Source organism: Anarhichas minor, unplaced genomic scaffold (assembly GCF_050575085.1).
Source record: "Anarhichas minor isolate MPS153535 unplaced genomic scaffold, ASM5057508v1 ptg000007l, whole genome shotgun sequence".
Classification (NCBI taxonomy): domain Eukaryota; kingdom Metazoa; phylum Chordata; class Actinopteri; order Perciformes; family Anarhichadidae; genus Anarhichas; species Anarhichas minor.
Window position 1 is genome coordinate 10,840,902 of NW_027466453.1, and position 13,014 is coordinate 10,853,915.

The 13,014-nt window shown below is 43.5% G+C and overlaps 1 protein-coding gene across 1 annotated transcript in view; it reads right to left on the reverse strand.

The window, feature by feature from the left end:
- The window catches only part of spop (speckle type BTB/POZ protein), a 73,888-nt gene that overhangs the window by 45,697 nt on the left and 15,177 nt on the right, over positions 1 to 13,014 (reverse strand). The window contains exon 2 of the mRNA XM_076085759.1: positions 12,641 to 12,780. The gene's annotated coding sequence lies outside the window, so the exon portion shown is untranslated. The remainder of the gene's footprint in view (positions 1 to 12,640; positions 12,781 to 13,014) is intronic.

A 13,014-nucleotide genomic window follows, 5' to 3' on the forward strand; every position in this document is an offset into this window, starting at 1 on the left:
CACTATGGTAATACTCATTAACTGAATTATGGTGTCACCTTTAGAGATAAGCAGTCGTTGCATTGAGGAATCGGACTACATTTCTTTACCACACAGGGGGCAAACATTTAAATCCTGATGATTGGATCACTTTATACCTTTTTTCTTATTCAAACATTGCGTGCCACACAGGGAACAGTGCAATCGTCAAACCTTGGTGACATGAGAGAAACAAAATCTCAGCCCTCACACTACATCATCATTCATCCTTTGATATAATCGATGGCCTACAGAGGCTAGAAGCTGTCCCAGCCCGAGGTAATTCAAGAGTTGAAAAAGACACAGAGGAGAGTACTTTGCCATCATCCTTTCTTCTCACTCTCCATCTCCATCCCGTCTGATTGTGATCTTCCCCAAACCTCTGCTTTGCTCTGTTGGCTGTGTTTCAGTATTAAGCTCCAGAAAACACAAGCAAAAGAGCAGCTGCACTAGAATACCACACCGCCTCATTTAAAACCATCTTTACAAGCTATCTACTTTCAATGCTGAACACTTGTAAAGTTTACGTATTTTGCCACAAAGCTGCAATATGTGAATGAATGTCTGATACGTAAATACATGGTCTAGTGTACTAATTGCATACATAAATACCTTCACCGCAATGACTTTCCGTCTCATCACATTTAACACGGAAACCAATCAGCACACTCTTCTCCTTATATTTTGCACACTCAGCTTGAACCATTCGAGATAAAAAAGTTCAATATACGAGACCGACCTGCGAGCGAGATAAAGGGCTCATTCGACGGACACGATCCTCTAAAAACCCTGCACACAGCTGCTGTACTTCGGTGTCACACACAACCCTTCGATAAGGCCGTATGTGCACATGAGTGTATAAACATCATGCCATGCTGTGAAAACCCAGACTGGAGCTTTAAGTCCCACATGTAAAGCCTTTCAGTCGAGGCTCTTGTGATTTGTCCTTACACGCCCCTCCGATGTGATCAACTAGCCCTCTCAAGAAAACCTTTTACGTAAGCACAGATAGACACACACACACACACACATACAGCACAGAGAGACAAATCCACTGTTAAAATGTGAAGAAAAAAAAGAGCTATTGAAGCAGACATCAAACCACAGTGGGCCTATGTAGCCAAGATAACAATAGAAAAGTGCTTTCTAAATGACAAAATGATACCGGCTGCAGCAAGTCCACAGCTCGCTCTCACTCTGTGTATTCTTTCCCAGCGCAGGCGCCCACTCAAACGCAGCAGAGTGTGCCTGACCGTCACAGTAAAAAACGTTTCTCTTTTGACAATACATCTCTTCTTTTCTCTGAACTAAGCAGCTAGAGAGAGAACAACACATGTGCGACGTTTGCGTGCACCCACTGAGATAAAGCTCCTTTCACCTTCAGCCACACGGCTATACTGGATGTGCTGTTATACGCATTAGCCCGCCCGTTCTATTCTCCGAATTTGGACTTTCATTCTCACGAAGCGAGCCCGAGCTCGGAGCAAAAGGGAGGAGAGGATGGAGGGAGAGAGAGCTGCGCTGTTACCGCACTCAGTGCAGTGATGCAATTTATAATTAAAATGCAAATAATAATAGGACAAGGAGCCTCTCTTCACCTTGTTTTTCACTTTACTCAAACATTCTCAGGGGAGGCGTCTCTGCCTGGGATCAATGCATCCGAGTCAGTAAATCAATATGCATATGAAGCGCTGAAATCAATTGGGAGATTTAGGCTACGAGTATGAGCGACTGCTTAGCTGAGAGACAACTTGAGATGCATGGACAGACACATCCAGCCTGTGGCGATAAACCATTTTTCTACTTTGCAATGATGATGTGTGAAGGATCTATTCTTAAACCGAAGGCTAAAAGCAATTATTTCAGCAACGGGGGAAACACAGTCCTGTCTGACACACCCGCCAGTGGCCCGTCTCTGTTTTGACTATAGCTTATCACAATAGGTGGCTCAAACATCCCCTGAGCTTCAATCTCAACAAACAACAAAGACGAACGCTGCGGAATGAAAGATTTGGGAGCGTTTTATTTCAAAAGTGTGTCTGACAGAGAAAACAGGGGAGGGGGGGGTGGGGGGGCTTTTTTAGTGGTTGTCCTTCAGCGTGACTTTGTCATGTAACACATTTCCAGCTCAATTATCTGCATCCAGTGGATTTCAAACACATTTAGCAAGGACCAGAGAGCTTGGTAATTAGCAGGAGCCCTGGCTCATAAGGGGGCAAAAAACAAAGCCCGTCTTTAGCTCTATCTTTATCCCCTCCGCCTGTCTAATCTCCTCTGATCCTTCTCTTATCACAGAGCGTGTTGGACATCATGTGTGCACTCAGTCAATGCCTTTATAGGCCAACAGGTTCCATCTTTTATAGACCAAAGCGTGACGCAAAACGAGTTATTTGATCCATAAGAATAGAAAGTAAGTGAACCTGACTGCGGGTTATTGACGACAAAACTTTATGTCACGCAGAAATGTACTTAGCCATCACTTATGTCGGAGAAACTATATGCAAAAAAGTGTTCTTAACACAGAATTAACTTCAACGCACTCTGGATCCATCCTGATTTTCTTCTGATTTCCTAAGAAATCCGATAGTTGAGATGACATTTCACACAGAAACACAACATTGTGCAAAAATCGATTCAATGTTGAGTCGTGACATGATTAGAATTTGAAATCTAAAGGTTAAGGCCATGTCAGGCTTTGGTTGCCCACCTCCTCCTCGAGTTGTTTCCATTTTAATTATGGTTTCAAATCATGTCAGCTTTCTTTAGCACAGAAATGTCACCTTAGGTAAAACTGCTTTCGTTCTATTCCCAGATCCATATAAAGGCGTTCCAGTGAGGGACAATTTAATCTTCCCTTCACGCTCCACCCCCCCCCCCCCCCCCCCCACTTTCCCCTCACTACAGTGCTTCGTCCAGAATCGCTCCCCATTTGCTACAAAGTGTGGTATACTTACATTGAGCCGTTTCATTTGACAGCCTGAATTATATGTTTAACGTTTATGTACTATAAAGTCGTAAAAAAAGAATCCCTCGATGGAACACAAAAATGTCGAAACTCAATGGTCCGCTGCTGCTCCGAAGACGGCAATGGAGACACGAGATGAAGCACGATTAGCGTCTGGAATCTCACAGCAGAGTAAACTATTGAGTGTTTCATATGTAGAGAGTGGTGGAGGAGTAAGTAAGGTAGGTTTCAGACAGGTTTTACTCCCTTTTCTCCTCACCATCTCCTCTCTTCTTTCCAACAATTATAATGATGAACTGTGCCGGCAGCAGTACAAGTCACTGAATTTGTGAGATGTCATCTTAAACAGAGTGGAGACGAGGCACACAGGAGACGAAGACGAGTGGGGCGGGCAAACTTGGTGTGGATCTCCATTTAAATTTGTTTTTTTGGAGGAGAAAAGACATAAAAAAAAGAATTTCTTAAATGTATCCTCAAATATCGATGTCTTGATTGACAACCAGGTGTGGCAGGTTTAGTATCCTTTTTACAAGACACCATCAATACACCAAATATCAACGACTGTTGGTGGTCCTATTAACATAAGGTACTTCAAATCAAAGTGGATCCACACACACACACACATACACACACACACACACACACACTGAAGAGGAGCCAGTTAAGATCAACTGTTCACTTAACGTGTCATGCCGTCATATCACTGTGCTGAAATATGGGGATCAAGGGCAATCTAATGCCGTGAGGGGGAGCGGCTGGCATTTTTCCACACAAACAGCCCATCTTCCACCTGAGGGGACACTACTCCTGCTTCTTACCAGATGTCACATCTAATCTCTCTCTCTCTCTTATTTGAGAGCATTCAGCAGGAACCGCTGAAGCAGGGAGCCGCCGTACAGGGTCATCCGAAGAGGTGGTCCCGGGTCATCCTTTGTTGAGACTGTCCTCCCCAAGAAAAATGACAGAATTCACTTGTTTCAGCGAATGCACCAACACAACATTATGTTAATGTTCAAGTGCCCTGTAGCAGCCTTTGGAGTCATTACTATGGTGGCTGGATGGGTCAAAAAAGACCTTGAGACCACTTTTGATGCTTCCCGAACCTTAAATAAGGATCTTTCCAAGGCAACCATAGCATTAGAACATAGAACATAGAACATCATGACAAACAGATGTATTACTATTATATATATATATATATATTTCTATGTGTGGTTTTAAAGTGAACCATTTTAAAAGTAAAATAAATCTCACACATACAAGAACTCAAATGTCAAGAAAAGTCTTAACTGATGTTGGAAATGCTTCAAAATGTCAAATGCAATTAGGTGCGTTTCCAACACCTCTCAGAGACAGAGTGGTGAGACAGAGTACTCTCAGATCGACAACAAAAAGGTGCAAAGTCTTCAAAAACTTCAGAAATGCAAAGCAAGATGTTGTTCTCCTCTGCCGTCTACTGATGTGAGGCCGCATTTCATAACATCCAAGACAGGTGCCGAGTAACAAAGTGATGCGCTGCCACAGGTATTTTATATTTCATTTAATGAGTGAATCCATCTATCTCGTTATTTATCCCATCATTTGCCAAGTGCGAGGGTTTTTATTAAGATTCTCATTCACGACAGCATTCACATATATTGACTTACACCGTAGGAAACCCGGGCAGAGTCTCACAGAGCGTCGAGGAGATGTGGAGACAGGGAGACAGGTGCACACGTTGCTCTCTGTCTTATTGCCTCGCCGGTTGCTCTTTTCAGTGAAAGGAAGGGAGGAAAGGTAGCTGCGCTAATAAGTTCATTTCTATCCATCGGTTGCACTTGGTACGACTAGGGTTACTCCTTTGTGTGCCCCGACGTCACTCTGCCTCCCAATTACCACATTTACAGACACACACACACACATTCATTTATATTCACAGAGAATTTTAAATGCTCCCCATTTAATTCATAAAAGATGGATAGTCTTTTAAAACCAACAGTGATCTCCTCACCTTTTATACATTGCTATCTATACATTAAAGAGCACATGCATTATACAGTGAGAGCTGTAAATGAGCCGTCTCAATCTGGAAAGTGTCAAACCACAGCCCTGTTAATAGAACGCTAATGAACAGTATAGCATTAGGCAGAGAAAATTAATTAAAATGAATAAGAAAAAGAAAACTTAGAAAAAAATAGAATTGTATTCTCAAGCAATGCCGATTAAACTTCACTGCTATTTCAAATAATTCAGATGCACGGACTTGTCGCTTCTCACATTGTCAGCTAATTCTGCATAATTAAAAAGTGGAAGTACATCTCATTTGTGTGGCGTACAGCATGTTAATGTGCTTTCAATGACACCGCTGTTGTGGATTTGTGTGACTTTCTCTTTAGGAAGATATACGACGTTAAAAATGCCAAAATCGCAACAGTTTCAATATTTACATATAATTTTCAGGTGACATTTTCAATATTCACTCCCTGAAGAAGCCTGGTTGAGATAGCGGTGGGCGTCGAGTGGTTGCAGCCGTAGGTCTCTGTTTTGGCTGCTGGCACCTAAATGCCAACCTCTATCCTCGCAGCGCTGAAGTGGAAACGACTGCAGAGTTGTAGCCACGAGCTGATGCCAGACAACTGTTAATGTGTCATATCACCCGAATTAAATCAGCCAGCAGTCTGATTTGAGATCAGTTCATTACCTGCGACACGGTGGCTCACAGAAAAAAAGCCGGCACGGAAGGGACTCAAATCTGGACTCCCGCGACACTATTAAGATAACGCCCCTCAAAATAACTGCCGGTGTTAGTAAAGGTGACAGAACCCTGTGTGTCACCCTGCGAATCCAAGCTTTCCTAATTCATGTTAAGGTTACATGTGTTCCCCTCAATATTCTCTGCAGGGCTGAGCCTTTTGGAGGGTCATCAGATGGTGCCGCAGTCGGCTCTGAAAGCAGGAAATGCCACGCAGATAAAGCTGCTGGACTACCTCAACCACACACACACACACACACACACACACACACACACACACACACACACACACACACACACACACACACACACACACACACACACACACACACACTGACATTTAAAATCTCTGCAGTGAATCTGGGTGCCTGACCAAACAGTTCTGCTCAGAATCCAAGCCACTCCCCTGCCACTATACACAAACTTCCAGCCCTGAAACTCGGCATATTCTGTCGTTTTAAATGTACTCAGTCTAACGATTCAACACGTTTCATCTTTGGTATAAATGGCACTGACAAATCGGGCGCATCAGGCTGCCTCTGGTGGCGACCCCCTCTGAGATTATCACTCTCTAATGAAGTCATTTGAGTCAGGCAGGCACATAGCGATCTCTGAACGACCAATCAAACGCACCAGGAGAGACTTTCTCGGCTCTGGCAGATGCCAACACGGTGGCAACAACAGGCAGTGATGGACGGAGGGACGGAGAGATGGAGGAAAGACAAAATGAAAAAAAAAAAAAAAACACACACACACAACAGTAGGGAGCCAGACAGCGTTTATCTGATCATAAATAAAGATAATAGGACATAGTAATAAAGGAAGCGTTAGGGAAAAAATGGATCACGCAAAAATGAGAGGGTGAAGGAAGCTGCTTTTTTTCTTCCTCTGATGTATTTGTCCACAGAATAATATGACCAATGAGAAGAAAAAAAAGAAGAAGCAGGATGAGTCTGACAGACAGAGACAGAGAAAGTGAAGCAAACAAGGAAGACAGATGTCAAAACACATCAGATTCCAGTCCCTGTAACTTTGGATAAACAAGATGGACTTGTCTTGAAGAAGTTACCGAAGCAACAGAGTCCTTTGCATTCAAAGAACTTCCAAATGTCAATGTTTCGATGTATTGTTGACTGTGAGACGCCAACATCCATTTGATTATACCCATAAAGCTTTGCAGTGTAGAATAATTTCCTTTTGTCAATATTTGCTCCTAGAGAACTGCACTGTATTACAATTTAAAGAATGTGAAGACCCAGAGTTTTATACATCCAGGTGTGGTCATTTGTTGGCATCACGATATCGACAGCACAATATGTTTTTAAGAGATAAGTGCGGCAGGGAGAAAAACAGATGTGAGTGTGGGAAGGATGAGCGATAGGAGACATGGAAGGAAAGGAAAAAAAGAGTGAGAAATTCCTGCTGAGCAATAAACAAGCATCAAACTGTCCAGTTTCATGGCACATCTATGTGTTATTGGTTTTTATAGTACATCAAACTGAATTTAGGCAACCGTGTAGAAGTGTCAATGATTTCCACAAAATATAGTGAGCAATATTACATTTACCGCTGTTATTTGGCTCAATGTGATGCATTGATGATTCCTTTGTTGGTTAGAAGTGCATGATTACACACTTCCTCTTGTTTTTAGGATTAACATAAATTGACAAATACTGCACATTTCTAAATTAATTACTTTCAATACACAGCTGGCATGTGTATTTGAAAAAAAATAAAAATAGGCCAATAGGAGGAGATTTCCCTGTTTACAATAATGTGTTTTCACTTAAGGCAACAGTGTGGAAGTCTGCGTCTCACAGAGAGGCTTTCAGGGACACAGCTGCTGTAGGAAAAAGTACAAAATGCACAGCAGAGCTTTAGCAAAAGGCTAAATCTGCTACATAACATTACAGTTAAAGTATAAGAAGTGGAGACTCAGCACGTGATGGCATTGCAATATAATAATAATAATAACTATGGGAATTGTAGCCAGTTATCAGTATTTTGTAAAAAAGTTTAATATTAAGCATCCCTTAGAGGGAATCAGCTACAAATGTGCAACGTTTTACTGACGAACCAACAGTTTGGCTGAACAACATTTAAACTTGATCTGCATAACAGCAAACAGTCAGACAAGGCACACCGAGCAGACTCATCTGCATCCAAGTCTGGCATTGGATAAGCAGAGACGGCCCACCTAGAGTCCCCGAGTGACCACAGTTTACTGCACGACTGACAGCTAGCAGTGGCAGTCTGCAGTGTCATGAGAAAAAAAACACACTCAAAGACAGACTGCAACGAAACAAGAAACAGAAGAAAGCAAACAAGCAAGAAAGACATGAAATGAAATGAAGACACGGTAGAGAAAGAAGAAAAAAACCAAACACGTGCGGTCCCATCGAAGAGGAAAAGTATAAATAAAACACAATCATTGACCAGCTACTGCCACACTTTAACGAGGAGCTCAGAGAGAAACGAGGGGGGGGAGGAGTAAGTGGAGGGAGCCGCCGGGGCAACCGCAATTAGAACCCGGGATAACAAGAGGAATGAAGACGAGCGGACGACGCAGGTGAGACACGCAGAGACGCAGGTAAACTGAGATTAATGCAGAAAAATGACCTTTCATCCTGTGAGCGCTGCTCATGCAATAATATAATGAACACACACAACTGCAGGAGGTGGCAGCAGCTCATTCAACGCAATGCATGAAGAAACCATGACGTCATCGTTTAAAAAACACACTACACACACACACACACGCTTGCATACTGGAGCAGGATTATTGGAGCCAAGATTAGATAATTATAGATAATTAAAATAATTCAACTTCCAGTCATAAGTTTTTTGGTATCGCCCCTAATCACAGCGAGGCTTCTCAACGCCCGCACTATAAAAGATAAATGAAAAAGACGCCTTCCAAACTCACCATCACTGAAAATGAAGACAAACTCCCACAAAAACTTCATTAAGAAAAAAAAAAATAGTGGAAGAAACCTTTGACACAGCTACTTATCAGTTAACAACACACAGTGATTTTTTACAACACTGATGAATTCAAAAACGCCCATCTCTAAGCACTGATCAAGCACCTTTGTGCCAAGAGACATAATGCCAACTGGAGGCTGGCAGTTTGTAAGGTCGCAGTGTTAAGGCCCAAAATGTCAATATTGGTCCCGAGGGAAGGCATAATTAAGGCGTAAAGATCTAAAAGGCTTGTCACATATGGCCGGGCCAGCTGTCACATCTGTCTGTTCATATTCACGCCGGTATAACAACCAAGAGGCCTGGACTAAAGCAGCAGCAGCAGCACGTAATGGCTGCAGCATTAAATGTCAGCTGACTGAGCTACAAGCTACAGGGCTCGCACGAGACGGCACACCGAACGAGGAGAAGCCTGGCATTTCAAACAAGACACAAGCTTCCACTTCTCATTTCAGACGTTCACTCCCGCGTGGGTTGTCTCAGAGAGATCTAGGCTATTCCCTGTGGTTCTACTTCAGGCATCCCTAGTGTTCGGCGTTACGCAAGGCAGCGTTGCAGAGCAGAACACGGGAGCGCGGTATTTAAGAGGGGGAAGCATTAACCTCTGCAGAGTTCCTGCAGGATGTCAAATATAAAAGTTTACCCTTTTAGGGCAACAAGGGGACAATCCCTCGGCAACCGGAGCACCTTTAGGGGCAAACCGTCAGCCAACATCCACCCTGCTGACGTGTCAGTGAGCAAGGCACTGAGCCGCTTGCCTGCTCCTGTCCTCTCAAGAAGAATAACAGGGTTGCTTGTTTGTTCTGTGGCGTCACTGGTTCTGGCCTTTGCAAACCTTACTCAGCTTGTTTTGGTCCAAGTAGTCGCTTCGTTGCATTCATGCAGTGGCTGCTTTGATGATAACCATATACAATTTTCAATTCAGCAGTAATCTATCAACAAGAGCCACGCGGCAGGCAAATTAGTCCAAACAAATCCAATTGCAGTGTGTGTCGCTGTAGCTCAGTCTTGGTGTTTGCACTGAGCTCGGACACTTCTTTGTCTGCTCGTTTGCAGAGTTTAGAAAATGTCTTTTTTTTTTTTTTTTAACTTGAGTGCAAGTTTGCCCTTGGCTCATTTTGTTTTTGTTATGCTTGGCTTTTCAAGCATGAGTAACCACCGGCTATTGGATGTCAACATCCGTCTCCTTATAGCCATGAAACTGCGTTTCAGGGTCACTTCTTATAGATGAAGGTCTAACTCCAGACAAACTGCCTCGCAGTTCATTTGAGGTTCAGATTTAAAAGCCACCGCACTCGCCTGCCTAAATGAAAGAAACGAAAAGCTCAAGGGTTTAAATCTCTTATTTTTTTAATCTTGCCTGGTCAAGAGAGAGGGTCAGAAATCTACTTGCCCCGAGACAAATTATTGTATTTATTAGAGGTTATCAAATACCAACAAACACTTAGTTGATCATGTTTCATCAGACTTGCTCTCAAACTGTGCCATACATAGTTGGAGTTGCGCCCACATCCTCTCTAACAACACCCAACTAAACTCCTGCAACTCTCCACAGAGATGACAGAGATGACAGAGTTCAAGTGGTTTTGGTTTATTTATGGAGCACATGTCAAAACAGCAATAGTTGACCAAAGTGCTGCACAGTTGTAAAACAACATTACAATATATAAGAAGGCTCAATCTTCAGTTACTTCCATCATTAGCTCCGCAAGAAAACTATGCGTTTAATTATTTTTTTACCACATTTACTAGCCCGACGTGGAATTTTACTCGCCTTGGGCTGGCGGGCGAGCCTCATTGTTGTTGTCGCTATACGTGCCGTGCGTCTTCTTGAGGTTTCACCCTGAGAAACGCGACGATGTGGTTGTGTGTGGCGGGCGGCTGGTAGAAGTGACTGACAGGTCAGGTGAGCGCCGCGGTCCGCTCAGGCGTGCAGATCCAGCTCCTCTGACTGATCTGAAGAGGCTTCAATTAACTGGAGCAGCCGAGTGTGAGGCAGGGCGACCGGCCCCCAGACAAGCCTCTTGACAGATTTTTTTGGGGGGGGGGGGGGGGGGGTTTAAGATGAGTGGGGCCCTCCGACAGCTCCTCTAATGCCCCCACCAACTCCAACCTTTCTCCATCTCCTCTTAGCTAATTACCAAGTATCCATATGGAGACACTTGTCACTGTGATCACAGCAAATTGGCTGGAACTGCAGGGTCAGCAAAGACTGACTGCCTTTCACTCGCGTGTACAGGCACACACACACACACACACACACACACACACACACACACACACACACACACACACACACACACACACACACACACACACACACACACACACACACACACACACACACACACACACACACACACACACACACACACACACACACACACACACAATTTCGAGTTTCCAGAGAGAACAGAAACTAAGTCACAAGCAGGAAATCCAATAACACAGGCACCGACTCACATACAGTACATCTGCAAAAACCATATTCATGTCAACTCTGCATAATGCTCTGTATGTATGATAATATGGAGAGGAGGTGATTAAAATATATGCCAGCATTTCTCAACAAAATCCCACACACACAGATTTCATTTTCATGGAGACATGCAGCAACGCTGACGTCAGAAGACACTGCCAAGTGAAACGCTAGTTCCGCTTTGAACGAATGAAGGTAAGACACGCTCCAAACGTGTGGGAACGCGGAGAAAATATCTCAACTGTGGAACTCTTCAAATCCCTCCACTTGCTCTACGTCCACCTTTTAAACCAAAAAGAAAGATTCACTTTGCTGAACGTTTGATGAAACAATGCGACTGCAGACAAACCCGTGTACGCACCAGCAGGCCAGTGTGTCACATCAATAATTCACCATCACTTGGTATTTTCTCCTCTCAGCACACAAATGTGTGTCTTATGGCCTCCAACTGAATAGTGCGCTGTTCAGTCTTTTGGTCGAGCCGGCTTTCTTGCTGTTCTTGCTAGTTTTACATTACCTAATTAGCATGGAAAAGTTTTTCGGGGGAGGCATGAAACACACATAATTTCCCCTGTATATTTTGTTCTTTTTTTTTTTTGGGGGCCTCTCATGGTAGCACATCCTCCATGCCTCCGCCCTCATTTCCCCTTCTAAAAACCTGATCCACTTCCTCTTTTCTCACTTTTTTTTGTCTTTTATTAGAACTTGGTGCAATTTCCACTTTCAAATGACGGCTGAATACTACCGAAAACTTCTTACCCAGCTGCCATTTGTATGATCAAGTCTCTGCTGCATCCTCTGTTCTCTTGCTACTTGGTATTCCTCCACTGGTGTCCCTCAGATCGTCCGTCACCTTCATTCTTTTTGAAGGTTTGTGTGTTTTCTATTCAAAGCGTCTACCTTATTTTCATTCTGGGTCATCGATTTCCTTTTACCAACCGTTTTGGTAAAAGGAAAATTGTATTGAAAGACGCGTTTTAAAAAGCAAAAAACAAACTACAACTTAGCAACATCATTATTTCCCATGACATGTCTGCAAAGTAGACGACCGAAGACTTGAACGCCACACAGAATTTAAAAGAACACAGCAAACAAATGGACACGTAAATCAAATGAACTGAATAACAACATTGGTTTGTATTGCCTGGGCTGCAGAGCACATGACAAAAGGGAGACTCCAATATTTAAGAAATACAACAGAAACAAGCTAATTTAAGACTTAAAACACCTCAAATTAAACAAGGCCTTGAGTTTAAAAAATATGACCTACACACTAAATTTGAAGTTAAATGCGCTCATGTGTGCCACTAAAATTCAACAAATGTATCATAGACTGAAAGTGTTTCTCTCACCGCCCCTATTGCAGACCTCCCTCTACAGTGTAGTTCCTCATATTGGTATAGACCAATACACCCCCCCCCCCCTTTCTTCCCTCTCCTAGATCCTCACCCCATTTGGTACTCACCTACATCAAAGTCCCTCGCACATCTGTTCCGCTTGCCGCTGCCATGACTGGCCAGCTGGACTCTGTCCATCAGGCCTGTCTGTCCGTAGGTGTGTCAGTCTACTGCGTGTCTGTCCACAGCCCGAGCTTCTTGGCAAAAGCTGCAAAACGCAAACAGCGGAAAGAATCAACAAGACTGTTGTGAGAGCGAGCGTGGGCGTGAGCCAGTGCCTTATCGTATTCTTGCAAGAGACTCCTTGTCAAGTTGACTGTTTCTGAGCGCATCTGTTATGTAGGAGACTTGAATGCAGAACGAGCTGGAGCGCGCGTGTGTGTGTGTGTGTGTGTGAGACAAGATATTACAAAGACATGTTTTATGAAGAGGTAGTGAGGTT